This window comes from Anomalospiza imberbis, chromosome 6, assembly GCF_031753505.1.
Source record: "Anomalospiza imberbis isolate Cuckoo-Finch-1a 21T00152 chromosome 6, ASM3175350v1, whole genome shotgun sequence".
Lineage (NCBI taxonomy): Eukaryota > Metazoa > Chordata > Aves > Passeriformes > Viduidae > Anomalospiza > Anomalospiza imberbis.
In genome coordinates this window covers 49690434-49716122 of record NC_089686.1, presented here as the reverse complement: position 1 = coordinate 49716122, position 25689 = coordinate 49690434, and the positions used below count along the sequence as shown (strand labels likewise).

The following is a 25689-nucleotide window of genomic DNA, read 5'->3' as shown; positions in this document are numbered from 1 at the left end:
CATGATGCCACCTCTTACAAATGTAGGATTTTCAGGGTTTGGGATAGGATTTGTTGTTCAAGCCATGACAGAGCAATGTAAGCAGAAGAATCTCATCTTCTTCTGTACATTTTCAAGGAGTCTTACATCTTACATTTAAGTGTCATAGAAACAGAAACATTTGGAAATGCAAACTTTAAAGTCACAAATTTGATGAGGCAAAAATTATTCTTTCGATTTGTTTTCCTTCTTCAAGGGAGGACTGTTCATTGACGTTTTAAACCCTGGAATTTAATGCAAGTTTTTCCTGTCAAAGACAGGATTCTCATTTGCAAAAGGAAAACATGAGCTTTTGCAAATGTAAAAGCTGTATCTTTATGAAGAATTTCCATTTAAAACATCCCATATGAGCCCATAAAGTCAATAAATATTTTTGGCTTGAAGCAGATAACAGGTACATCCAAACAATTAGAAAAGGCCAAAATATACTATGCAAATAGGATTTATTTAGCATGAACTCTCTGCAATTTCTAAATAAAAAAGTGATTAGAAGGTTCCCTTCAAAGGCCAATGTGATTAGTAGAAAACTTCACAAATTAACTTACTGCTTAATGAAGTACATGTGTTTTTCTTCTTAGAGTTATCACAAGTTGTATATCAGCTATCTAACAAAGCAATGATAACAATGATGCCTTTTGTTCTAAGATTTCTTACAACACTCTCACGTTTTAGCTCTGGTTGTCCATGATCTAGAAAAAAAATTTAAATTTAAAAAAAAAAAGGGGGGAAAAAAAATAATGAGTTTTCATCTTGGGCTACCCACAGAAAAAAATTAGCTACTTGAACATAGGTAACAATGGTTCAAATTATAGACACAGCAACAGACTGAAAGATTCCTGAAAATCCTCCATCCACACATACTGAATTATTTACAGTCAGGCATTGATAACTCTCTAACTTAGGAGCAATTACAGAAAAATTGAACTGGTTATTTTTCACTTCACTGAACTAAGATTTTTTCTTTTTTATCTTGGAACTCAACCATAGGTGTTTCAAGAGACATTTTGCAGACTAAAACAGGCCAAGTAACACGTGGGAAGGATTCATTATGGTCTATGGAGTAAATAAGCTGAAATAAACGTTTACACGGAGCAAGACCTAGAAGCAGCTCATATTTCCTTGTTTGTATGTGTTTTAGTCAGACCCTAAATGTAATCTGTACATAGTTTTTTGTGGTTTCATAAAACATTGTTAAACTGTCCAGCCTGGTGATAGGTGCTATATGATGCTGCAAAAGGTTTACTGTTCTCAAACTCTTAGCACTCTAGAAACAAACAATCAGTTCCATCTGCAAAAGGCAGCTGAATAAAAATAAAACCTAAATTGTAGTGGAAAGGAATACGTAGATGGCAGGGGAAAAAGGATCAACTGCCACAATTTATTGCTATAGTATAAATGGTGCGGCAACTTTAACATGGCAGGGCACTTACAGCAATATTATTCTTGTTAGAGCAGTGCTCTGTCAGAGAAAACAAGAGTTCATTCACAGACATAAAATACAGCAGAAAAAAAATTGGGGAAGTGATTTGTACTTCATGGCAAAATGGTATATCCTCCCCTTTCCTGTTTTGATCCGTACTGGAACATACCAGTCAACTATTGAATGTCGTCCACTGTTCAAACGCAAGATTAACTGAGATGCTCCATGGCAAGCAAATATATTTTCTTCCAGTGGAATAATTATTCTTACAGAATGTCATCCTCTCTTACAGCAGAGAGAGACAGGTGATGGCATTCAATAAAATGTGATTTTTATTCCCGTTTTCTCGACATGAAGAGATATATGACTTATTCAGCTCCTTTGAAATACATGCTCTGAGGTCATGTCTTTTTTTTAAGAATGCCATCACCAACTACATAATAGTTAGGTGACTAGGAAAAATGGGAATATTATTTTCCATTCAATGTAATCCCACATAAGCACATGAAAGAGCAGCTATTCATGTAATGGGCCCAGCAATATTGCAGTCTTTGTTTCCATATTTTTGAAAGCTATTCCTACCTATATTTGAGCTACTTAGATATATCTACAGCAAGTTACTATGTGACAAGTGTTCCAAATATGACAAGAGCTATTATCTGTAAAGCAAAAACTGAATCTATAACTCTTTGTACCATCTGATATTCTTTAGCATTTCAAGTAATTAGCAGCTTATTCCAAAAACATTTGAACAGTTAACAGATTTGATACCTATGGTTAATCCTCATTCAAATTACAATTACATGATATAATTACATGTAAATAAGAAAAATGAATTCAATATAACTCTTACTCTCTTCAATGTTGGGCTCTATGTTGGGAATCATACAGTATGTACAATTAGATTTATACTGCTAAGCTAAAAATATTGGTGAAGATCTAAAAATGACGAACAGTGCCTTTTAAATTAATGTCTTATTAGTTGAGTGAAGTACACTGACAAAGAATAATTTATGCTTATTCAAACTGCTCTCGACATCTTCAGGTGTTTCCAAATGAGCTCACAGAAGAGTGATTAAATGCATCTGATAACAAGCCACACATTGCTGAAATTACTTACCGCCTCATTTTATGATTAATTAAACATGTAGATTAAAGTTGCAAAAGAATTTAGATTAATGAGCAAGTTAAGTCTTGCTGATATAAGTGAATTGGGAATTGGATGCTCTGTGGAACTTTATAAACATGCATTTTATAATGAGTAAGACAAGGCTACATGTTGAATCCTGGCCACAAGGGCCTTTGACGATGCAGTCTTTTTTAACATGGTTTGACAGCTTTCAAATAACATTCTACTATAGACTTTAAACTTTGTGCATTGCTGTAAAACATGAGACTACATAACTCATGTATTAGGAGTACGATTATTTCAAAGCTCTCCAAGGTAATGACCCCCTGTAGCAGCAGCTGTTCAGAAAAATTACAAGCTCGATTGTTATTTTAATCAGAGAGAATTTAGTAGTTAAAAGCAGTTATGCAACTAGTAAAATTATACGACACTCCATCAGTAGCCTTACAGCATCTTTCATAGTCCTGTTCCTCCCAATTCCCCCACCAAAAACCTTGGTCATATTAGTGAAACAGGGTGCTCAGTGATTCATGAAAAATTCAAAGCCATTTATTAAATCTGGTGTCTGTGCAAGGCAAGGTAACGTTTAAATCTGTGATTATTCTTATCAGCTCCAAGAGTGTATAAAAATATCTGCTAGGTTTGCCAAGTGTCCATTTTTCCTCTTTTAAGAACATCTACCCAGGATGGTCTGCATCAGAAAGACAAATTGGACTTCATGGCTTTGCAGGACAAAAGCAAATCAGATCACTCATCCAGATGTGCTTTGCTTTGTACAGGATGCCGAAACTGAAACTATTGACTTATATGTATGTTTATGTCATTTGTAAAACTTGCCTCATCTACTGCATCAAATGACTCCTGCAGACTCACCTGAGGAGGCTGGCTCTTAAACCATATTGTTCTTATTTTTAAAATTTGGATAAGAATCCATTTCCTTGTCCTAGATGTGTCCTACCAATTTACATCCTAATTTCAAAATATCAAAGGTCTATCCAACAAAAATCAAGGACAAGAAGAACCAAAAAGGAGCATTCAGCAAAAATTGCTCATGAAAAATATTAACCTCAGGTATGCTCATTTTTTGTGAGCATGTGTACCAACAGAAGTACAATGCCTTTATTTAGAGTTCTACAGCAGAGCACATGCCTTGAATACTTTTACTTCTTACTGATTCACTACAACGCTTTAACATAAGTTAATTATCAACCTTCAGCTGGACTGATGCACAGCAGTGTATCCTTCAGAACACCACAACTGCCAATTCCTACTTAGTCTGTGCAGAGGGATGCTCCAAGATTGTATTTATTGCTCTAGGACCACAAGCCTCATCTGAATTATTAAAAGTGGATAGTGATTGTGTCATTTAGGGTCAGGCCTGTCCTGCATCCATAGAATCAGTCTTCCTGTTCTAACTGAGTTTAAGCTTTTCATATACAACTACTTGATAATAGTTAAATATATAATATATTTGAAAGTATCTTTACTAATCAAATAAATAAATAATAATCCATATTGTGTATGTAATGTGATAATCAATTCTTAGAACAGGTACCTCCCATTTGCTAAACAACTCTACCTCTACCTATGCATTTTAGTGCTGTCTGCCAGGTTCTCTGGCTTTCCCTTCAGAAGACACTGCTTATTTCATTAACTATGCCCTGGCTTTGCAATTTAGCAGGTTGCAGTAATGTAAAGGCTTAAAATTACTAAACTGTAGTAAATTTTACTTGTAAATTAAGGAATTGGTCTGTTTTGCAGTCAATTTCCAAAATTCTGGGACATCTGTGCTCTCCTGCTCCAGTCTAGGTCAATTACATCACGTTCTGAACACACTCCTGATGTAAAAATCTCACTATACTGCAGAACAAACCAGAAGCAATGAAGTAAGAGCTGAAAGAAGTTTTCTTCATGGCATGCTGAACATACTCATGATAAAAAAGTTTCATTTTCCTGAAGTGAAAAAATAAGTTTGCAGTCAAATAAAATGGCTTTGCTGGAGCCAATAAATGCAAGTCAATGGCAAATCCATGCTGGTGGCACAAGGTAGGTTGTGGGTGTTTTTCTGTCTTTGATATTCAGTGAAAAAAAAAAAATTCACCATAGGTCAATATTTGATAGCAGATAGCAAACACATGTTCTTACTTATTAGAAACCACAATGAATTTCATTTTCCAGTTCACTTTTTCCTTGTATTTTTTTGTGCTTCCCTGTCATACGCATTTAATGTATTCTACTGAAAGAAACCTAGTGTTTAGCTGCAATAAGACAGAGTAGCACATAAAATCTTCAGAACTGATATCCCAAAGGTTTTAAGAACACACCAAAGAATAGGACAAACAAGTGGCAACTTGTCACCCAGCTCACAGTTCGAAGGAGCAAATATTGAAAAGGCAACTCTCAAAAAACTCAAAAATGAAAGAATAAATTAGCTTTCCCTAACTTTTTTACCTGACAGAATACTTTTGATCCCTTTCCACGAGCTTACCACCAAGGACTGCATTTCCTGGATTCAGCTATTTGCTCAGAGGGTGAGGCAGCTCCACTCCTCTCTCTGTCACCATAGCACACTGAAGCTGTACTCAAAACAGTTAAAAAGGAGGAAATAGAATTATTGCACAAATGCATTTTCACAGGGCAATCTGAGCTCCACTGAAGCTCTGGGCTTCAGAAATACTAAAATGTGCAGTTGGCTGATTAAACTTTAAATTAGTCTGTTAGCAAAACTCTGTTCATCCTGTTTTCAACAGCAAACTTTTATAATGTATTTTAAAGGATCCTAAAGAAGAAAATTCAGATTTAACTACAAATGTGAATTCTCATCAAGTTTTAAAAAAAATGGCTTGGACACTTATAAACATTGCTACTTTAAACTTGCAGAAGGATTTAGACTCCTGAATTGAGCTAAGAGGAATTTTTCACATATTCCAGCATTCTGTAAAACTTATTACAACTACCAGGCTGGCTTCAAAATTATGTCAAACCTAAAGCAAAAACTCTGACAGAAATCTGCTGGGATTTCTGGCAGAAATTACTGGTCACAGAGGTCCTGGTAGGGTCTGTTGTTAAGGTTGTCTGAGGCAGGTCTCTGAAGCATTCCCTAGATACACAGAGTGAAACTGGCACTTTGAAACTGATACTGTGGTTTTTAAGTCTTCAGATACTTTAGAAGTGCTCTGGAATAAAACATTCTGTGGTCAAAAGCTGGGACCACTTTTAACTCTGCAGCTACTTCTACCCTGTAAGCAGATTACTGAGACGCAAAAATTAAATCATGCAGATGAAGTATAAAGATATACAAGAACTATAAGAAATATTTTTCCCTGGAGATTTGCCAGTGGAAAATGTTGCTAACTTGTCTGTTTCTTCAAGAGCATGTCCAGCAGATCCCATCTACTATAGAATGATATGTTCTCACAGACAGAAAAGGAGATCGCTTCAAAGCTATCAGTCAGGGCTGACTACAGAAAAGAATCCTCCTACTCAGCTGTTCTCCAGAATCATCTTTCCAACCTGTAAATATGAACAAAACATTAACCAGAGAATTAATGAAAATAACTCTGATTTATAGTCCATATCTGATTTACGCACATACCTTCTATTGTAAGAAAACAAGCATTGAGAATTATTACCCTTTTCCTTTTTTTTTCTACCTCAGTAATTGCACAGAAACATTGCTTAAGGCTGTACCAGGGAAAATTCTGGCTTTTTTGTGTCCAATACCATTTGACAGAACAAATCAAAGATGTAAAACAGTATGAAATCAATTGCCTCAAAAGGAGACACCTTCACACTCTAATATAGAGTAAGAAGAAACTTTAGCTGTAAGGAATTAAAGAGTGGCCTTTTAAGTCATGATTGTACTAATGCATGGAACAGATACAAATTTCTCTTGCTGGCAGAGTTGGTTTGCATTCAGAAATGGATGTTAACACTGGAAAAGTCCAGTATGGATGGTTAGAAAATGGACAGAAATATGTGCATGTGCCAGTAGCACGTGGAGACAAATAGTCCAAAGAATGCTCAGATGACATTTGACATTACCAGCACATGACAACAGATTGCATTATATTTAAAGACAAGAGCCAGGATGACATGTCTAAACTTCCAGAGCTCTTCATGTTACTTGCTCACTTAGCTTCTAGTATCCATCCAAAATTAACCTTAAGCGTACAAGAGTAAAAATAGGAAAAAGAAGGAGCATTTGCATATTTGATCCCATGACACCACTGACATTTTACTAATTTTATGAGATGAATAAATAAAAGGGGTGACTTCGCAAAAGTCACTTTGATATAGTTTAGAGGTATAAAGCTAAATTCAGATTAGGCAAATCAAAATAATTCCATTGAACTTGTACTGGTAATACCAACCCCCCTAGTAGCGGCTAATTCACCCTTTTTGTTGAATACAGACGTATCCTGTGGGGGAAAAAAAAAAAAAAGAAAAACTAAAACAAAAAGCAACCTAACTTATAATTTCTGTATCTTCGACCAGTGTCACTATAAGATGCAAGAGAGGATTCTCAAAATTCTGTATATGAGTTTCCAATCCTGACTGGAAACTGTGAGCAAAGCTCTCACTTCCCCCCTTTTAAATGATCTAAAGTTAGCATTATTAAAAAAAAAATATTGGAAGCTACTCAGATATTATGGTAATGATATCAGTAACAAACAACAGTGGGTACTTGAAGATAGTTAGCTAGAAAGTTAAATGGGCTTATTGACTATAAGTGCTTTTCAGAGTTTGTCATCTCACACAGAAGAAATTACAGGGTGGGGATGTGGAAAAAAGCAAAAAAACAGAACCTAAGGGGAAAAGAGAGCTCATTGTTCCATTGTCCTAACAAATCAACATTTTGAAATAACACTTTGCTACAGAGCTCCCTTTTTTTCTCCTGCAAAGTGAGTATTATTAATATTTATCTGAAATCTATCAGGTCAAGGTAAGAGGCAGTCAACAGAGAGCAACAGAGAAAGACATTTTGGAAGGACACCACTTGTTGCATGTTCCTCAATTGTAGCTTAAGCCAGTTTGATCTTCATTCTGTTCTCTACTGGGTATTCAGAGAGCCAGTATTGGGCTTTATTATTCCAGAAAGCCACACATCTCCTATGTATGGCAGAAATTTAGTCTTAATGGATCCCACAGCAATTCCATCAAGACACTAAATAAGAGCAAGAGAAAGCGTAAGGTTGTCAAGAACTACAGATGAGTGCTCTGGGAGCAAAGAACTGCTCATCTACCATGTGTCATGGGCTTTTCAACATATTTCCATCTTTCCCCGGGATTAGTTGAAGAATGGAAAGGAGAGTTTGGCAACTAAATATATGCCTCTGCTTAGGGAGAACTAAGAAGAATGAGGAAGGATTACTTCCCTTATTTCATGGGCAGGAAAAATCATCCATCAGAATGACAAATGCAGTACCTTTATAGGCTCACAGCCATTCTCTGAGCAATTCTGTGGTGCTATTGTGAACTCACTGCTACTTTCCTGTTAATCTGCTTAAAAAAAAAAAAACCCGCTGCTGAGAACACCAATAATAATGCTTTTAATAATAACTAAACCTTATGCAGAAACCTCAAAGCAGCCTTCCAGTATCTAAATGGGGCTACAAGAAAGCCAACTAGGGAGTTTTAACAGGGGCATCTAGTGACAGGACACAGAGGAATGACTTAAACTGAAACAGGAGAGGTGCAGATTAGATGTTAGGAAGAAATTTCACTATGGGGCTGGTGAGGCACCAGAACCAGTTGCCCCAGAAGCTCGGGATGGTCTATCCCTGGAAGTGTTCAAGGCCAGGTTAAATGGGCCTCTGAGCAACCTGCCCTAGTGGGAGGTGTCCCTACCCATGGCAGGGGGTTGGAATGAAATAATCTTTAAGGTCCCTTCCAACCCAGGCCATTCTGTGATTTGAATACCTCAAAGTATAAGTAGGTTGACTCTAACACTAAAGGGGCAATGGCACAGAAGGCCCTGAATGCCAGTTTGTGTTTGTAGGACTATCAACATGAGTGGATCAGACAGTCAAAAAGAATGGATTGTGTCACAGGGCTCCTGAAACAATGAATGATCAGAACCAAACAGAAAGCAGGAGTAAAAAGGAATTCTTATGTTTGCATCAAGAGCTATGAACAATTCAAGGGCACAGTCAGGTAAAAGACACAGAAAAAAAACTCACGTGGAAATATCAGGGAACAATTTCAGTGCTGTTGGGTCAGGGATTTTTTTCCAGCCAAGACAGAAGGGCAGGAGGGGAGTGTCAGCATTTAAATTTATAAAAACATTGAACCTTATGATCTTTGTTACCATATTAAACAGAAACTTTAACAACTTCTCTGAGAAATCTTTTGTGTTAGAACTCTGTAGATTAATAGGATGCCCAAACTAATCTGGGAGTCTAGAAACAGGACTAAGTGGATATTCTCAAAAGACTTTGTTTCAATAGGCCTCTCATGCACTGGAGCTGGGATAGGAATATAATGACTACTCCACTTCATCATCTAATATCTGTTAAAGACATTTAAATACTTCCTTAGTAATATTACTTCCTCCGGTTACAACAACTGCAGACTGAGACGTCCTGGGAAAATATTCTCTTATCTATAGAGCCTCTGTTTTTCTGTTACTATGAAACTTCTGTCCTTCATTAACATTCAAATCACCTTCTTTCTCTGCAGCTGGTGGAGAGGCACTTCACTTTTTTGTCCTAGCAGTGATATAGCAGAACCTTTAACCAAGAACAGGATGTGTCTGGGATCACCTTTAGAGTTTAGAGTTTGTAAACTCTAAGGTTTTTCCAAATCTTGACAGCTGGGATCACCTTTAGAGTTTAGAGTTTGTAAACTCTAAGGTTTTTCCAAATCTTGACAGCTAAACAGAGAAACGGTCCAGGAAATAGCTGTAATTAGGAATCATCCTTTTCTTTCTTTTCTCCCTGTTTTCAGACCTGTTGTTTCAAATAAACTGGCCTTAAACACTGCATAAGGGTCTATTCCAGGAGGTTGTTCTGGTGAGACATGTATTTGCTTTCTTTAAAAAAAAAAAAATTCTTAAAAAAAAATGTTTTCCCTAACACCAGGTAACCTCTCCCTTCCACTCACAAAATTACTAAAAATTGTAATCCTACATCTTTGAAGAGAGAAAGAACACTTTAGGACAGCAGAATTCAACACTTCTTTCAGCTTTGTTAGGCTTAGAAAATGGTTTTGCAAATAGACTTTTGCAACACTACCAAAGAAATCTTTGGTCAAATTTGGCAGAGAAACTAGAAAACGAGTTTGACTCAGCTAAGTAATCTAGTTTTCAGTGCAAAGAGCTAAAGGCTAAAACTGTTCCCTTTAGTAATATCACTTATACCTTCCCTGGACAGAGTTACATATTTGTAACATATTTCAGTGACTTTTCATATGCATTACTTGAAGGGTAAAAATACCTGTTTTAATGGCACTATCCAATTATTCGGGAACTTCTAACCGGAAGATTAAACACCAGTTCTCAAAATTTTTGAGCATTCTCAACAATGAATATTAAATTATAATGACAAAGTTTAATATATTTACTATAAATACCATTTCCACAAAATAAAGTTTTAGTTTGCAGCTGGATAAAACAAAAAATATTTCTAGATCTTGGAACTTATATTGTACCACTTATATCTATGTTCTATCACCAGTTCATTTTAATTTAATAAGTTAACTCTTAATTGCCAATTCTATTTTTTAACTGCAAAAATAATTCTCTTTTATTCTGTTTAGTTTGTAATACTTCATTTTTCCACTATAGTCATTAATGGTAGTATTGTGATTATATTAACAATGAATGGTCAATTACTTTTTACATCCCTGCTGTTTTTCAGTTCGTAGAATTAGTGCAACTGGTTAATAGCAGAAGAAACTTATTTTGGTGTTCACTTAATTTTATAGTTCCTACTTGGGAGTAAAACAAAAACTTTAATTGAATCAGAGACAATATTTTTTTTTTAAATCTTCATTTGCTTTTTGATATGTTTCTGTTTGATTATGACATTCATTTGTCATACTCTCAAAATTTATTAAGGCTCCAATGCAATTAACTTATGAAATCTGACCTAAAAAATTTAAAACCTGTCACATTTTGAAAGAAGTAACATCTAACTACTGCATTCAAGGTAGTGAAAGCATTTATTTGATGAACACTAAATGCTCTATTGCACTAGATGGGAACTGCATGAACACATCTTACACAAAAAAACTCCAAGTTTTATCCTGTAGATATATAGGTGCAATAGTCCCTAAGATTATGATCTGCTGAAGGGGATGTTTCTACAGCTGAAGCCTAATCTGAAAACAAGCCTTTGGTACATATTTATTGAAAAATGCTAAAAAGGGAAGAAACATGCATAATTTCTAGAATAAGTAGAACATGGAGAACCATGTACCATTTAAAAGCAATAAGATATTTCACAGTGAATGTGGGTAGCTTGAGAGTTATTAACATGTTTAAAATTGCCCCTACTGAATGGTAATACAAGCAGTGGCAGTTGTTACTACAACTACTGTAATTATAATTGTAATAATTGAAAGCATTGTTAGAGCCATTTGTGGTTAATCCCTCTTTTGGGCACCAGAATTTGCCATCCCTCCTATGAGTATAGTTTAAAAAAAAAATTAAATTATCAAAGATTAAGAAAGGAAACAAAAATGAAATGAGCTGCTCATAGCCATAAAACTTGGAGCAACAACCACAGGTCAACCTGCCTGGACTCAAACACTGAATGACCTTGAAGATCTTGCATTTTCTTAGTTCATGAAAATTTATGAAAAATATCCTCTCTCTGCACCCAAACTGGAAAGAATCTAAACAGCCACCAAGAAGAACATTTAGGAGAAATACATCAGAGTGTCGTACTTACCCCAGAGATTGGAGACTGGCACTAACTCTCAAGGAGAAACAAGTGCATGGAAGTTGATCCCTCCCATCTTCACCAAGTTACACCACCAAATTAGCCTCCAGGATGCAGCCTCCCTTCCCTTTGCAGGTGCTGCTCCCCTGAATGTTAATGTCGATCACATGTGCTTACAAGGCAAAGAAAAAACCCCCTAAATTTCATTGGGCTGGACAGCACAATATTTCAAAAAGCAGCTGTTGTTGGTAGCGTTCAAGTTTATTGGCAATCCTTATAAAACTACCCCCAAAACACATACTGTATCTGATCTCATGTTAAGAAGGCTTTCCTCTAAAGAGTATTGAATCACTTTAATGTAGATTCTAATGCTGCCTTACTCCGCTTTCAAGGTAGCCAGTAAATTCAGCTTTACTACAGTACTATAAAGATGTGAAAGAACTGTAACAGCATCTAAAAATGAACTGTTGCCACTATACTGTTCAGTTTAGAAAACTCTAAACAGAATACTGATGAAAAATGTTAATGACAGTTTCCTGACTTGCCAAGAGAAATGAGACAAGACAATTCACTACATTTTTGTTATAAAATGTAAATGATAACATCCTAAAGAATCTGCCACAACTCCAAGAAGGACTAAAAGGAAGATCTAAAAAACATGGTATTTCAGTAATTTAATTTTTAAAAAGAGCTATCCAGCAGCCATACTTACCTAATCAGTACTATCACAGCAAAGACATCAGTATTCACAGGATTTTAAGTCCTGCAAAGTCCTATCTATTGCATTGAAGTACCTCAAAGTATTTAAAGCACCTTGCTGAATTAAGGCCTTAATCACATATGTATTATATACCCCTGAGCAGTTTGCATTAGATCACCAATACAGTCTCAATATACTGGATAAGTAGGGAAATTCAAAATGCTCTAATAGTGTCAGGGGAAGTTTAGGTTGTATATCAGGAAAAGGTTGTTTTCCTGATTTCCAGAGGTGCTTGGGCACTGGAACCCAGGGCAGTGGTCACAGCACCAAACCTGCCAGAGCTCAAGAAGCATTTGGACAATGCTCTCAGGCACAGGGTGTGATTTGTCCTGTGCAAAGCCAGGAGTGGGACTCAATGATCCTTGTGGGTCCCTTCCAACTCAGGATATTCTATGATTCTGTGTGAAATGTTAGAAATGCCCCCTGAGCTTCTGATCCTTGAGCTTTGAGGTAGTGGCTTGTCTCCCTTATTACACCCGTGTCTCTGACCCTGAGACTTAAAATGAATACCATCTTTTTTCAGCAGTGATAATGAAATTATTTTGCAGACCCAGCCCTTCCCCAGGCTCTGTAAACTAAGTCCATGGCATGACCTCAGTCCTTCAATTCGCAAATGGCACAGAAGGTGCAGAGAAAAGGCAGAAAGGAGAGGCACTGTATCCCCTGGCATCTCTGCATGGCAGCTGGTGAGACAAAACAAAAAAAATCAGATCACTGCCTAGAGAGTCTATTGGCAACTCTCAGTTGCATCTGGGAACAATGACCCATCAAAGCTAACTACGCATTGTTAATATCCCTACCTAATCCAGGCAACGGGAAAGAAAAGTACAAAGTGCCCTAGCAAATCTACAACCTTCCAACTCACTCACATCTTCATTTTCCTGGGTCTGGTAAGCATATAAACAACCATTATTGCAGCAGCGTCCCCAGTACTGCCATAAACATCATCTGGGGCCAGGCTGGGGGTGAGGGTGCATTCACTGCTGCCAGAAGGTATGTATTTATTCCATATTCTCACAAAATACAGAGAAGCCAAGGAGGCTCCATTTCATGCTTCCACCTCACTGGTCTAAGAAGAAATTAATGTAGTGCAGAACTTCCCTACAGTGATATACTTGGGTCTGGGAAACAGGTTTCTGAGGGCTGAATTATGATTTTTGAGATGCAGAATTTTTGAGCTATTGGGTTCTAAGCCTGCACAGTCTTAAGCTTGCAGCTATTGGCATGTTTGACATTTTAAACTATGAAATACCAACCTATTTTGAAATTGTCCAAATCATTAGTTGTGGAATTTTCCTAGCACTTCATGAATACCACTGTTAATTGGGCAATTAACTCGAAACTACAGAATATGCTGTGATGGCATGATATGATATAAGCCATGTAAAAGAAGGAACAGCCAAGCAACTCAGTATGTTGAAAGATATTAATGAAGTGGCAAAATCTGCCAGAAAAATAATAATGGGTGATTTTAACTACCCCAATATTAACTGGTTGAATAACACATCTGTACATGGTTTGGAGAAGCAGCTTATTGATACTATAAATGGCTTCTTTTTGGAGCAGCTCCTTCTGGAGCACAGAGGAGGAGGAGTTCCACTCAGTTATTAATTTGTGAGTGTGTTTGTGTAGAAAGCAAGCATGGGTGTTCTGCTAAGCAACAATGGCCACGGGACAATGAGTTTGAATCTCGATGATGAAGTATTTCAAGTGGTAACCAAATAGTTAACGGCAGGTGGGTGGGTGAGGAAAAACCCATGAACAACAGACATCTCAAAGGGATGGCTGTTTTGGAGGAATGGAGGATTTATTCCCACATGGAAACAAAATACCAGAATTAAAAAGAAAAGGGAGGAAAATATTAAAAAAAGGCTAGGTTAGCATGTTTCTGGGGTGAAGTACAAGAATCTATGAGGTCTTAAAAAACAACTTTCTTTGAATGTGTGAACTCTGCCTAAATGTTTAAAACAGTGCACAACACTGATTATTGTTATAACTTACTGCTCAGTATTGCACAACATGAAACAAAACCATAATGCAAACAGTGGCAATCAGAATGTATAAATTCAGTTTAAAAAATTACAGGAAGATAAATTATTATTTTTCCATAATTACATAATTATTCAAGTTTACCTGCGAGGAGGACACATATATGTTATCTAATGTAGAAATCTGGAATCTGGAGTGAGAGCCTACAGGTCTTCCAACTATTTTGAGGAATTCCCCAAAAAAAGATAATTGAATGTGTGTGGTTATGCTTCCCGCATCATCCTCTTAAACTTAAAGTTATATCCATAGAAAAACATCTTGAAAAACAAGACATCAAAAAACAAGTAACTCACAGAAAAATTATACACAGACATGATGATGGTAATAGTCAACTCCCAGGTGGGATTATTTAGGAATGGGGCAGACAAGGATCAGAAACGCAGTTTGTTTGTTTCTTTATCACATTTCAAGACCCAAAAATTTAAGAACATATTAGGTTCCCATAATGAATCAGAAAAATCTTTGAGTGGACAGCAACTAATATCTGATATTTCCAAGTAAATACACCAGAGTTTGCATCAAGCAAATCTTTGGGCAAAGGGTTCCTTTCAACACAGATAAATTTACCAACACAGATACACTTTCAGGCTTCAGTGAACACAGTAAGGAAATATATGGACTGTTTGCTAGGGTGGGGAGCTACCTTAATGTACAATTAATTAAAAGGCCAATAACCTGGCAATGTTAAAAAGTTGCCCAAGCAAGACGGGATCAGAGAGTTCTAATAACTTCTCTTTAGTGAATGTAGGGCGTGGGGGAGATTCAATATGGTTGTAGGGTAAATGGCTTTTCAAAAATTAATATTAAAATCTGTATCTTGATTTGGAGGAGGAAATGTTCCATAAAACTAAGACTTTCTAACAATACTTTAAAAATATTGGGTTAAGAAGCTGCAAAGTGACATGAAACCTTGTGTTGACAAATAAGAATTTGCATCTTAGAATAATTTCAGCTATTTAAATTCTCGACTGGATTTTACACAAACTATAATCACTTGGTAAAGATGGAACAAAGAAACACAGTGTAAAGAGTACAAACAAACCCAAAAGGCATACAAAGAAAAGAGAAAATGTCCTATTTAAAAGAAATTGATAGAGCGTGTTCTGTTAAGGTAGGGCGCTCTAGTCTAAAATATATCTCAGAAATACAGGTGAAGCAAGAGTGAATTAATGGACATCACAGAACTTTTTACTACACCAGGTAAATTCTGGAACATTTTCACTTGTCCCTGAAAGGCAAAGGGCTGCCTGATGTGATTGTCATAAAAGTGTTGCTGAAACAGAATTAAGAATTAATATCCTGCACTCTGAAGTTAACCACATTTCTGATTCCCTGTGCCCTCTGTAGAAACACCTCCCAAGTTTTAGGTAGTTAATTATGAAAGTTGTTGGGGGGAACTTTTACTCCACTTTCACCTTACTATGCTTGGCTTCAGATTCCTGAACTTTACTCTGATCAGTTCAGCAGATCTAACTGTAGTTGTGTCATACCAGTGACCAATTCTCTTTAAAAAACTGTTACATTCCAAACTAGTAAAGCATTTGATAGAGAAAATATGCTAAAGTAGGAATTTCCTATACACAGCCAGTTTGCCAGCTTTTCCTTTGCACTCTGCTGCCCTGCAAGACCATGTGTCAGCTCCCGAAAACAACTTCGAGTGAAGTTTTACACTTTATGAACTGTTTCATTGGGAAAGGCTGGAGTGAGTGATAAAACTCATGTAACCTGCTTTGTTTTAGCATTGGGGAATTGGATTAATTATTCCCTGGGGCTTTTGGGATCCTGCAGGGAGCATCTCTGAGACCAAGTTTCAGAGCCAAGATTATATTTACACAATTAAGTGTGGCCTTTGAATATTTTATGATGCACACTACTGAATCCATCACATGCATGTATTAAGAACAAGAGCTGCTCCCACTTACTTCAAATTGATTTTATTCAATGTCTTGTTAATGTAGACATATAAAAATATCAATTCCTCATCACTGGGCACGAAACTTAAACTACTAAAAGTAAAAATTAATACTTTCATATTATTTTTATTTTAATTATTCATTAAAGCATTGCCAAGAAGAAAAAAAAAAGATTGATTTTTTTAAAATTCACTTATTTTTAAAAACTGACTTTATCTTATCTTTAATATCTTATAAAGTAACATTTTTAATGTGGGCTTTGCTTTGATCAGCTCTTTTTAATTAACTTAAGAAATGTGTTTTACAGCACAGTCTTTATCAATTTTTTTTTCTTATTTAGCTATTAACACTTATGTTTTACCTTCAGCAGACCAGTATCAGATTCCTATTGAGTCAGGCTTTGGTATATACCAAAGATCTTGATACATCTAGCAAGCAGTTAACCTCTTACCCTGCTCTCTCTTGTAACTGCGATTATGATGAATGAGTGGTTAGTTCTAAGCAATTCTGTTTTATGTCAATAAATGAATCAAACAGCCATTGGTAGATGGGCATTAGGAATACAGAAAGAAAATGAAGCTGTCTGGGGACACTTTATATATTCTCTCCCTTGTAAGTAATATCATTTGAAAAGTTAATGCTGACATCAACTGTTGGTATAGTTCATCTATACTGTAGAATAAGACATTCTTTGTCTTATTTACATAAAATGAGAAATACTGTATATAATTTATTACTCACAGCATGGCTTAAAGAAAATTCTCTTTACAGCTTTCCTGAGATACTGCATTGTAGTTATTAAATTACCAGAAACTTTGGGTTTGTGATGAACAGCCATTTATTCCAGAATATTTCTCAGTATATGCCAATCCCTTGCTGAAAACCTGACCAGGTATGGCCTTGTGCAAGTACTTTGCTTCTGCATTCTTACTTGGGCTTCTTAACAGAGATACTTCCTATTCCACTCTCCCAAGCATTGCACACAACTTCAACAGCATATAGAATTGTTTGGCTGAGGATTTGCATTTTCTTGCTTAGCACTTTTGCAAAGGAGTTTTTAGACAGCAGATGGATCTAGTGCATTGCACGGATCTCATCCAGCACACATATGGAGCAGCAGCAGAGCGAGGAAGCCCCGCTTACATACAGAGCATGACAGCCCTTTGAAAGAGAAAATGCATTTCTAGCAGCAGCTTCACTAAATGGTTCCACTTTCATCATAAAGTAAGCAAAGACAACATGTGTGGCCCCTGTCTTTGTGCAATGTGTCAGAAGCTGGTTGGATGGTGCTCTTGCCCACATTGGTGTCCTTGATCCAGTAACTGCTAAGGAGTCTTATAGCCTGAAACCCCTTGGGTTTATGTGAATTAAAACTGTAATTTTGTGTATTTTCTCTTGTGCCATACATTTCATTCTTCATAAAGAACTGAAGGAGATTTCTGTGCTATGCTAAATATCAAAATCCCAAAAGTAGCTTAAGGGCATTATTTGTTTATTATAAGAAAAACTGTCTAAAATGAACACAATGCTTTCACAATACAAGTATTCTGTGTACCCATTTATTTGTTTACTTATTACCAAGAAACAGCCTGCATGGTCAGCAGAGAAGCAGCCAAATTATTGTCTGCTGCACTCAGAAGGTAAGGGGGAACTCAGATAGGAGCAGGTTTCTGTGCCAGCATCAGGCAACAGACTTTCCTTCTATTAGAACTACAAGTCCCTAGGTGACCTCCCACAACCAAACAGCTTGGGATAAAATCACACTGGGGAGTCCATCAGACATCCCAGATGGAAGTACAGGCTGGAGAGAGAACTTCAGATACTGAAAAACAAACTGAACTTCTGGTATTTGAGCTCTGTCCTGTTCTTAGCAAAGGAGTGGCCCAGCCACCTTTCCCTCCCCTTGAGTCCTTTTCCCACACCTTCCTCTCTTCAGGTACAGCTACAAAACTCCAGATGGATGCAAACAATGCACCAATTAGATCCTCACTGGCAAATGTGTTTGGGCACCAGGTTTTAGCTGAATATAAAGAAATGCTTTTCCCATTTCCATTTTCTTTCTACTCAACTTAATGTCTCTTAAGAACAACTAAAATATGCACATTTAGGAAATTATTCTCAGACAAAAAATTCTTCAAGGCAGGTGTCTTCTTTTTATTTATTTACACCACATGTTATAGACTGGAAATTTGTTTCTTACTAGAAAAATTGTGTGTTGCAACCCTTACATAAAAACAGCAAGATAGGGTTCCACAAGAAATCTATTTTATATTCACCATTTATAGAATAAACCCAGGTAAACAGAGCTTCAAATTGCTGGGTGTCTAGTTAAATGATGGTTCAACCACATTATTTCACAATGTCAGCTGGGAAGGATGCAGAAGAGGATAAAGCCTCTGGTACCTGCAGCACACACATGGCTAAAAGGATATGGATGCTGCAGCAGAGATTCTAGTTAGGCATCACTGTGCTATCTTAATGGGAACTTTGAAACACATAGCCCTTTAGAGAAAGAGGTATGTGATAGGCTGGCAAACATCTCCTTGACCAAAATGCTGATTAACAGCCCTGTCTTGTAAAGAGAAAAATGGATATCAATTTTTGAGACTTGGGTTCAGTATATTGTTTTTGTGGAAAATAGAGAGCATATATTTTCCCAAATATATTAACTGTAATTTGCATGTTATCTATTAAATCCACAAGGTAATAGTACCAAAGACATAGATCTTCACTTGCTCCAATAAAGTCGTGCTTTCTTTGACTATGTTATACAAATATTCAAATATTCACAATTAAGTAATTTTCTCCTTTTTAATAAGCTGATAGAAATACAAAGCACAAATCTGTTTGGTCAGATGCCCCATGGTGTAAATAGAAACAGTAGTCCAAATTAAACCAATAGAAATAGTAGTACAAATTAAACCAAAAATAAAAGTATAAATGTTGCCTTAAAAATAAGATTGGGGGAAAATATCAAATATTGAGCTTGAAACAAAGCATGCTTCTGTTAATATGCTGATTAGAGTAAGTGTTTGAAAAGATAAAATTTACCTACCTACAATGTCAGTTTTATTGTGTCATAATGTGTGTGCATGTGTGTGCTCCCTAAGTGTTTCTGGTTCTGTTCTCAAACATTCTTAAAATAAAAATCCTCTTGTTCGTTTTCAAAGAAATTTGATTTTATTCCCAAAAGCAATTATATATATTTTTGCCATGCTTTCTACACAGGTTTTTCCACTATAGAGCTCAAGACACTGAAGTTTCATGGGCTTTAACACCCCTCATTTCAGGTTATATTTTTCTCACTCTGTCAGTGTTTTCACATTGTAGCCAAGCCACAATAAAATGTTTATACAGAAACTGAACTGCTAGTAACAAGATGCATCTAATTGCTGATGTACAAGCAAAATTTGGTTTAAATGCTGTGTTATTAAATGACATTTATTTTGCCATTTATATCTTTAAATAACTATTGCAGTTTGCTACTGGGCAAACCTACTTGAGAAGAACAATTAAATAAATTAAACCATGTTAAAACCACATTCTTGGAAAAAAGGTAACATTTAGTTAGGACAATTACTCTGTGGGTATAAAACAAAAGCAAAAATGTCATATTTTCCATGAAATTTACTTTTGTTTGAATCATCAATCCTGTTTTCCCCTGAACAAAACTAGCCCAAACGACCAAAAAATCCTAAAGTTGCCTGAACTGGATGATCCAACTAATTACATGTTACAGAAGAATGCATCTATGACAAAACTTTCAAAAATTTGAGGAAAAAGTTATTATAGCCCCTGGTTGAAACAGCTTTGGTATAGACCTATAGCAGCATTTAGCTGATCTTGCTGTATTCCCATATAAAAATATGCAGAGTTTCAAAGATCAATCTTCCCAGCACTGATCTGCACTCCTTCCCTTTGGAGTACAGATCAAACAAACACACCACAAAAACATGCCCAAATATTAGAGTACAACATGAAAAAGGTACAAACTTCTCATTAGCATTTTTTAAATACTGCTTAGAATTCATTCTCAAAACTCCTTATACAAGCAAACTTCTTGTCTTCCACGCCAACCCCCGAAGCTCCCACCTCCTCCTTTGCTTAGGGGCTATTTGTTCAGCCTCAGGCCCTGATCCTGAGTCCATCAGCTTCCATGGTCAGCTCACATGCATAAGTATTTGCAGAAATCAAATCTTTAAATGGAAAGGTACCTCAGGTCACAGCCTGTCCTGTTTGTCTATCAGTCTCATTTATGACATTGTACGTAATCCTGTTACTGCACAATAAGAATCTGTATCTGCCTAACTCATGTACAGATTATTTGTAAATTTGGAGAGGCACAATAGAGATGATTTAAGAAGATCTAAGCCTGTATTACTGTAGAAGCTGTACCTCAATGCTTTTCTCAGTATGTGAGGAAACACAGAGCTGAATCCATCAGATGTACCTCCTACATTTCATTTTATTTTCAGTTTATGTGAACTTAAGGTTAGCATATGTTTCTAGATATATAGTGTTAAACACTAAAATGAGTCATTTAAGCAGAGAAGAACAGTCAGCACAGTGTTGGCTTCTCCAGATATTCCTGTCACTGTGATTGAGGCCTGGGTTGCAGGGGACACCAGTGACAGGTCAGGCTGTGGCTCATCCTTTCATGCAGCCATCACCTCAGCTTTGTTGCTCAGGCTGCTGATCCATGTCCCAGCTCTCGTGGCCACAACATGTCAGGTGTCTCAGCTGTGCTAACAGCCTTCCCTGCAGTGGCCAGCGTGCAGTAGTGTGATCAAAACAGCCCATACCTCTCCTGGAAGTGTGGATACTTACTGGATTGACCTAAACACAAGGATGGTTTTCAAAGTACGTTTTTATTTCACTTTTGTTTACTGCAGCTCTTTGTTGATGTCAGCCAAGAATAGCAGGACTCAAAGCAGCAGCCCAAAATACAGTTACTAAAGCCCTTTTTATGTTTGTAATACTACATGAACTGAACAATACCTACAACTTCTCACCCAATTAGCTTGGTACACAAAAATTTCACCATGAAACTACTACTGAATTTATTCCTTAGAAATATTCCTTTTCCTTGGAAAGTGTGCTGTATATTGAGGTGTAAGGAGCTACTCTTTGTATAGATTAATATATTACTATTTCCATTTATAAAAAAGAAAAAAGGAAGAAAAGAAACTGATTGCTTAAAAAAAATAAGCAGTAGCAAAGCCAGAAAGAACATAAATTCTTCACTCTTCAGTAATCACTTTTGCCTTCTCAAAACTATTTTTCACTGGTAATACTTGGTTTTAAACAGTTTATCTTATTTGATAATATTTTCTTTATATCTGACTGAGAATGTTCATTTTAAAAATGCTGACCTGTAAATGAAGGAAAATGCAAATAGAATAGCAAAACCATATGTGAAAATGAACATTTCTAAAGAGGAAGGGTTAGTACAAATTGAACACATTTCCATATTGAGACAAGAACCAGCCATATTTTTTCCCTGATGAATGAAGTTTTGTGAACATCTTTTTCCACAAATGATTGAATAAATATTTATTCATAAACTATATTTGTAACTTAAGAGAACAAGCTGCATAGATTGGTTTTATTTATACTACATCATACGTGAGGTATTGCAATAATTTATATCATGTCAACTCTAAGGCCCATTAGATTTTCCTTATTTTACTTGACTAAAGCTGAGGACCATCCAAAACAGCAATTCTAAAAGCTTTCTATTTATTTTATTAATAACTATCTTCCTCCAGATCCTCTCCTCTGGTTTTCCCTTTCTCAAAGCATTTCTGTTTAGGTGTAGTCCCATTTGATGTATTTGAACTTGGGCATACTCTGAAACATGTTCCTGAGCTGTGACCTCAATCACCATGGTCTTGCTGAAACCATAGAGGCCAGATTTCTCCAAAGGATATAAAAATGTTCAGTTCAGTTCAGTAGATGCTGGTCATGCTAGTGTTTCCTCAATAACACCATACAGCATTTCCCCTAAAAGTCCTGTCTGTCTTGAGTTACAGCCCCAGTTTTTTTCTAGAAATTATTTTCATTGCAAAAATATGTTGCAGTGGTGTTGTTAGCAAGTGCCACCATTGATGTGTTAGTGTAAGCTGTTCTCCAATCACTGTTATTATTAAAAAAAAACAAAAATAAAACTTGAAATAATAATATTTACTGTTAATTCAGTATTTGTAGCTCCTTTGAATAGCAGAAGCATAAGTTGGTAGCAAAAAAAACCTACCAAAAGTTAAAAAGTAGTGAGGTCAAATTCTTGCTAAATGGGCACACTAAAACTGCAATACAACAGTGGCATTTCAAAATTGCTTCCATTTCCCATGTCAAAAGAATATTAGAAAGATGCACATAACAAGGAAAAGAATACATACTTACAAATACACAAGAAAATCAGCCCCAGCTCCCAGAAATCACTGGTAAGTTGCTTTTGAATTCATGAAACTGACCTGAAAATATAAAACGAAAAAAAAAGGTGAAACAAAAGAAAGCCCAGAGCTGATGTTACTTTTTTATTGCTATAAAATAGTTATGATTTTTAACCACGAAACAAATGAAACAGAACACAAGACTGTTGTCACACTTTCAGACAAGTAATTTACACAGAATTTTTTTCCAAGAAGCCAATACCAAGAGAAACAATTATTTCATTGTTCTGCATCTCACACCATAGCAACCCAGTCCATTATGGCTTCTAAGAACCGTCATAAATGCAAGCATGGTTATCTTTTAATAAGGAAAATAACTGTGAAGGGGTTTCTGGCTTGGAGATTTTTTTTATGTTCTCAAGTGTTACAGAACACTTGTTACTTTTTTTTTTTTTTTATTTAAGTAGTTTGTTAACAGCATTTTGCAGCTTACCTGGTGTAAAATTATTGTTTAGGTCATTTAATTGGAGCCCATCTAAGGCAAAACTTATACAAAGAAGAAAGACTAATGATTTTGTTCTCTTATGGTCTAGATTCTAGTTAGAAGCTTAGCCTAAGTACAATGCAGTCACTATAAGGCATGATTAAATCCAACATTCTTTTTCCTGCATACCCCTCAGTTCTAGTTGGAAAGGTAACAGATGCAACTCAAACCCACAGAGCTCGCCTTATAAAATTCTTTAACTAGCACAATGACTCACTTTATGCCTCTAAATATCCATGGTTTCCTCTCTCCAGAACCCCCATGCATTAGAAGGTAGTTCAGTAGTTTATTTTTATTGTTTGGTCTACATACAACACATTTTTAGTTCTTAGCAAAACAAAGAAACTTTGTTGCACAGCCCTTGTTTTCTTTCCAAAATGTGAGGATGGATATGGGTAACATTAAACTGAAAATAGAAATGGAGCCTGGGCAACTAGTTTAGGTCAAAACCTTTTTGTTCTCTGGGAGCTATCTGATTAATTTGCAGCTCATAAAACAGTGGGTGTAAGCTCAGTTTAAAAACATGTAACTATATTTAAAGATGAAATTGTCATTTTTCTTAGCCCCCAGTAATCTTTAAGAAACACCTTCCCACAACATTTCTGTATCCTAAAGTGCACCAGCCAGTACTGCAGAGTGCCTAGAGACAAGGAGAGAATACCAAACTTATCTTGATGCAGAATATCCTCCTTATTTCATACACCCACCCTGAAGTGCATATTATTCATTCCAACCAAGCCCTCCCCCATCCTGAAAGTACACATTTAATTGTGTCTTCTCTCCTGTAATACCAACAGAGAGTCAACAAATCTCATATGTTCTATCAATGCAGTGTTGTTATTATATATTTTAAAAGCAAGTCTGAATCTCATTAACATCTGATTTATGCCATTAGTGTGCTTTGGAGCCACCAATTAAACAAGGACAGTAGTTCATAAGGTCACAGTTAATTAATCTGAAAATATAAATACACTTTAATGCACACCACCTCATGTTGAGAATTTAGGAACAAAGCACCAAACCTTTTTTCTGGGCAAGAAATCAGGGGGAAAGGTTAAACATACAAAATTTTAAACTTAGCTTTAGTATTCTGGTAATCCACCAGGGAAAAAGTTCAGCTTGGTAAAAAATCCTGCAGAATAGGTATGAAGCCTTAATTCCTACAGCAACAGTGCAAGTGAGGGAGAAGGCAGAACAGGGCTAACTGTACCCAGTGATCCTGAGCCAGTGAAGGCTTGTTGCTCAGATAACACCTCAGAACTGTGAATCAGCTGCAGGCTTATCCATTATGGAGCTGGGTAGGGTGGGGGAAAAGCCCAGCCCTGAAGAGCCTGGTCTGTTCAAAATGGACTCATCAGAGCTGAGGTGTCTGTTGCATTTAGCAGGCTGTACAAAAGCAACTTTTCCTTCAACCACTTTCCCTTAGGAAATGTAATAAAATAGTGCAGTCCAGGAAGGGTTCAGTAATACTCATGGTCTACAAACACAGGCAGAGTACAAGGAAAATGCTGAAAACAGGCTAATCTACCAGAAACACAGTGACATTTCAGGTATGAGGTATCTAGAGTTTACATGGAAGAAAACACCTTTTTCTTACTGCCTAGATTCATTTTACCTTGCACAGTTCCCAGCCCAAAAGAAAGAAAATATAGCTAACACACAGATACATGTGACCTAATTAGACTGAGAGGTTGCTAACTACTTTTTCTTCTCTTACACCTGTATTCCTATATTCTATTGCTGTCATCACTTTTATTATTTTTAGATGTCTAAGTACTTTTTCTTAAACTGAAAATAAATCCTATTTTCTTATCCACATAAAAAATAAGAAAAGAAAGAAAACTTTCTGTCCATCAAATACTAACATCATAACATTAATAAAAAACATTATTCTATTAGCTCAAACCATTTCCATTTTCACTTAAGAAGTCTCGAGTGGAACTCCAGGTGACCACACAGGTGAAGATCTGTTGCATAAACATATACAGGGACAAAACTGTCTTTAAAGTATTCTGTAGTTTTAGTTGGTACAAATCCCACCAGAAATTTCACTCAGATATTTTGCAGTTGAAATGCTTTCAAAACATTCTGAATACCTGCAATTTCTGCATGTTTAGAAGATTGCTACCATCCTTATTAAAGACTTGCTCTCCCAGGGCCACTATGAAAGGGGGGGGAAATAGATGTAAGAGCAGCTTACACTCTGATTTCAGGCACCTTTGCTAAAGAATTAGTAAAGGCTGCCAGTTCCCATTGACCTAAGAATAATACACAGTCATCCAACAATTTAACAGAATCCTTCAAAATAACTCAATTTTCAAGCAGCTAACCCTTGGCTAGTCTTGCAAGCACATGTTGACACCAACACTGGAACATAACATGGATTATGAACATCACTAAATGACAGTAGGATCCTGACAGTAGGAACCAAAAAAAATTCTCTAAAAAGCCAAATATCAGTTATAAAATAGTTATCTTTTCACCCAGTCAGCTCTTAATAATTCCCATTGGTCTCAGTCTTCAGAAAAAAATTTCATCAGTTTTGGAAAGCAGAAAAA

The 25689-nt window shown here is 36.3% G+C and overlaps 1 protein-coding gene across 3 annotated transcripts in view; it reads right to left on the bottom strand.

The window, feature by feature from the left end:
- The window catches only part of SOX6 (SRY-box transcription factor 6), a 370313-nt gene that overhangs the window by 296699 nt on the left and 47925 nt on the right, over positions 1 to 25689 (bottom strand). For 2 of the 3 annotated variants that reach the window (XM_068194094.1, XM_068194095.1), the window contains exon 2: positions 22598 to 22668. The gene's annotated coding sequence lies outside the window, so the exon portion shown is untranslated. Of the gene's footprint in view, positions 1 to 11482; positions 11646 to 22597; positions 22669 to 25689 lie in introns of all 3 variants that reach the window. The other variant, XM_068194092.1, reaches the window with a different exon arrangement.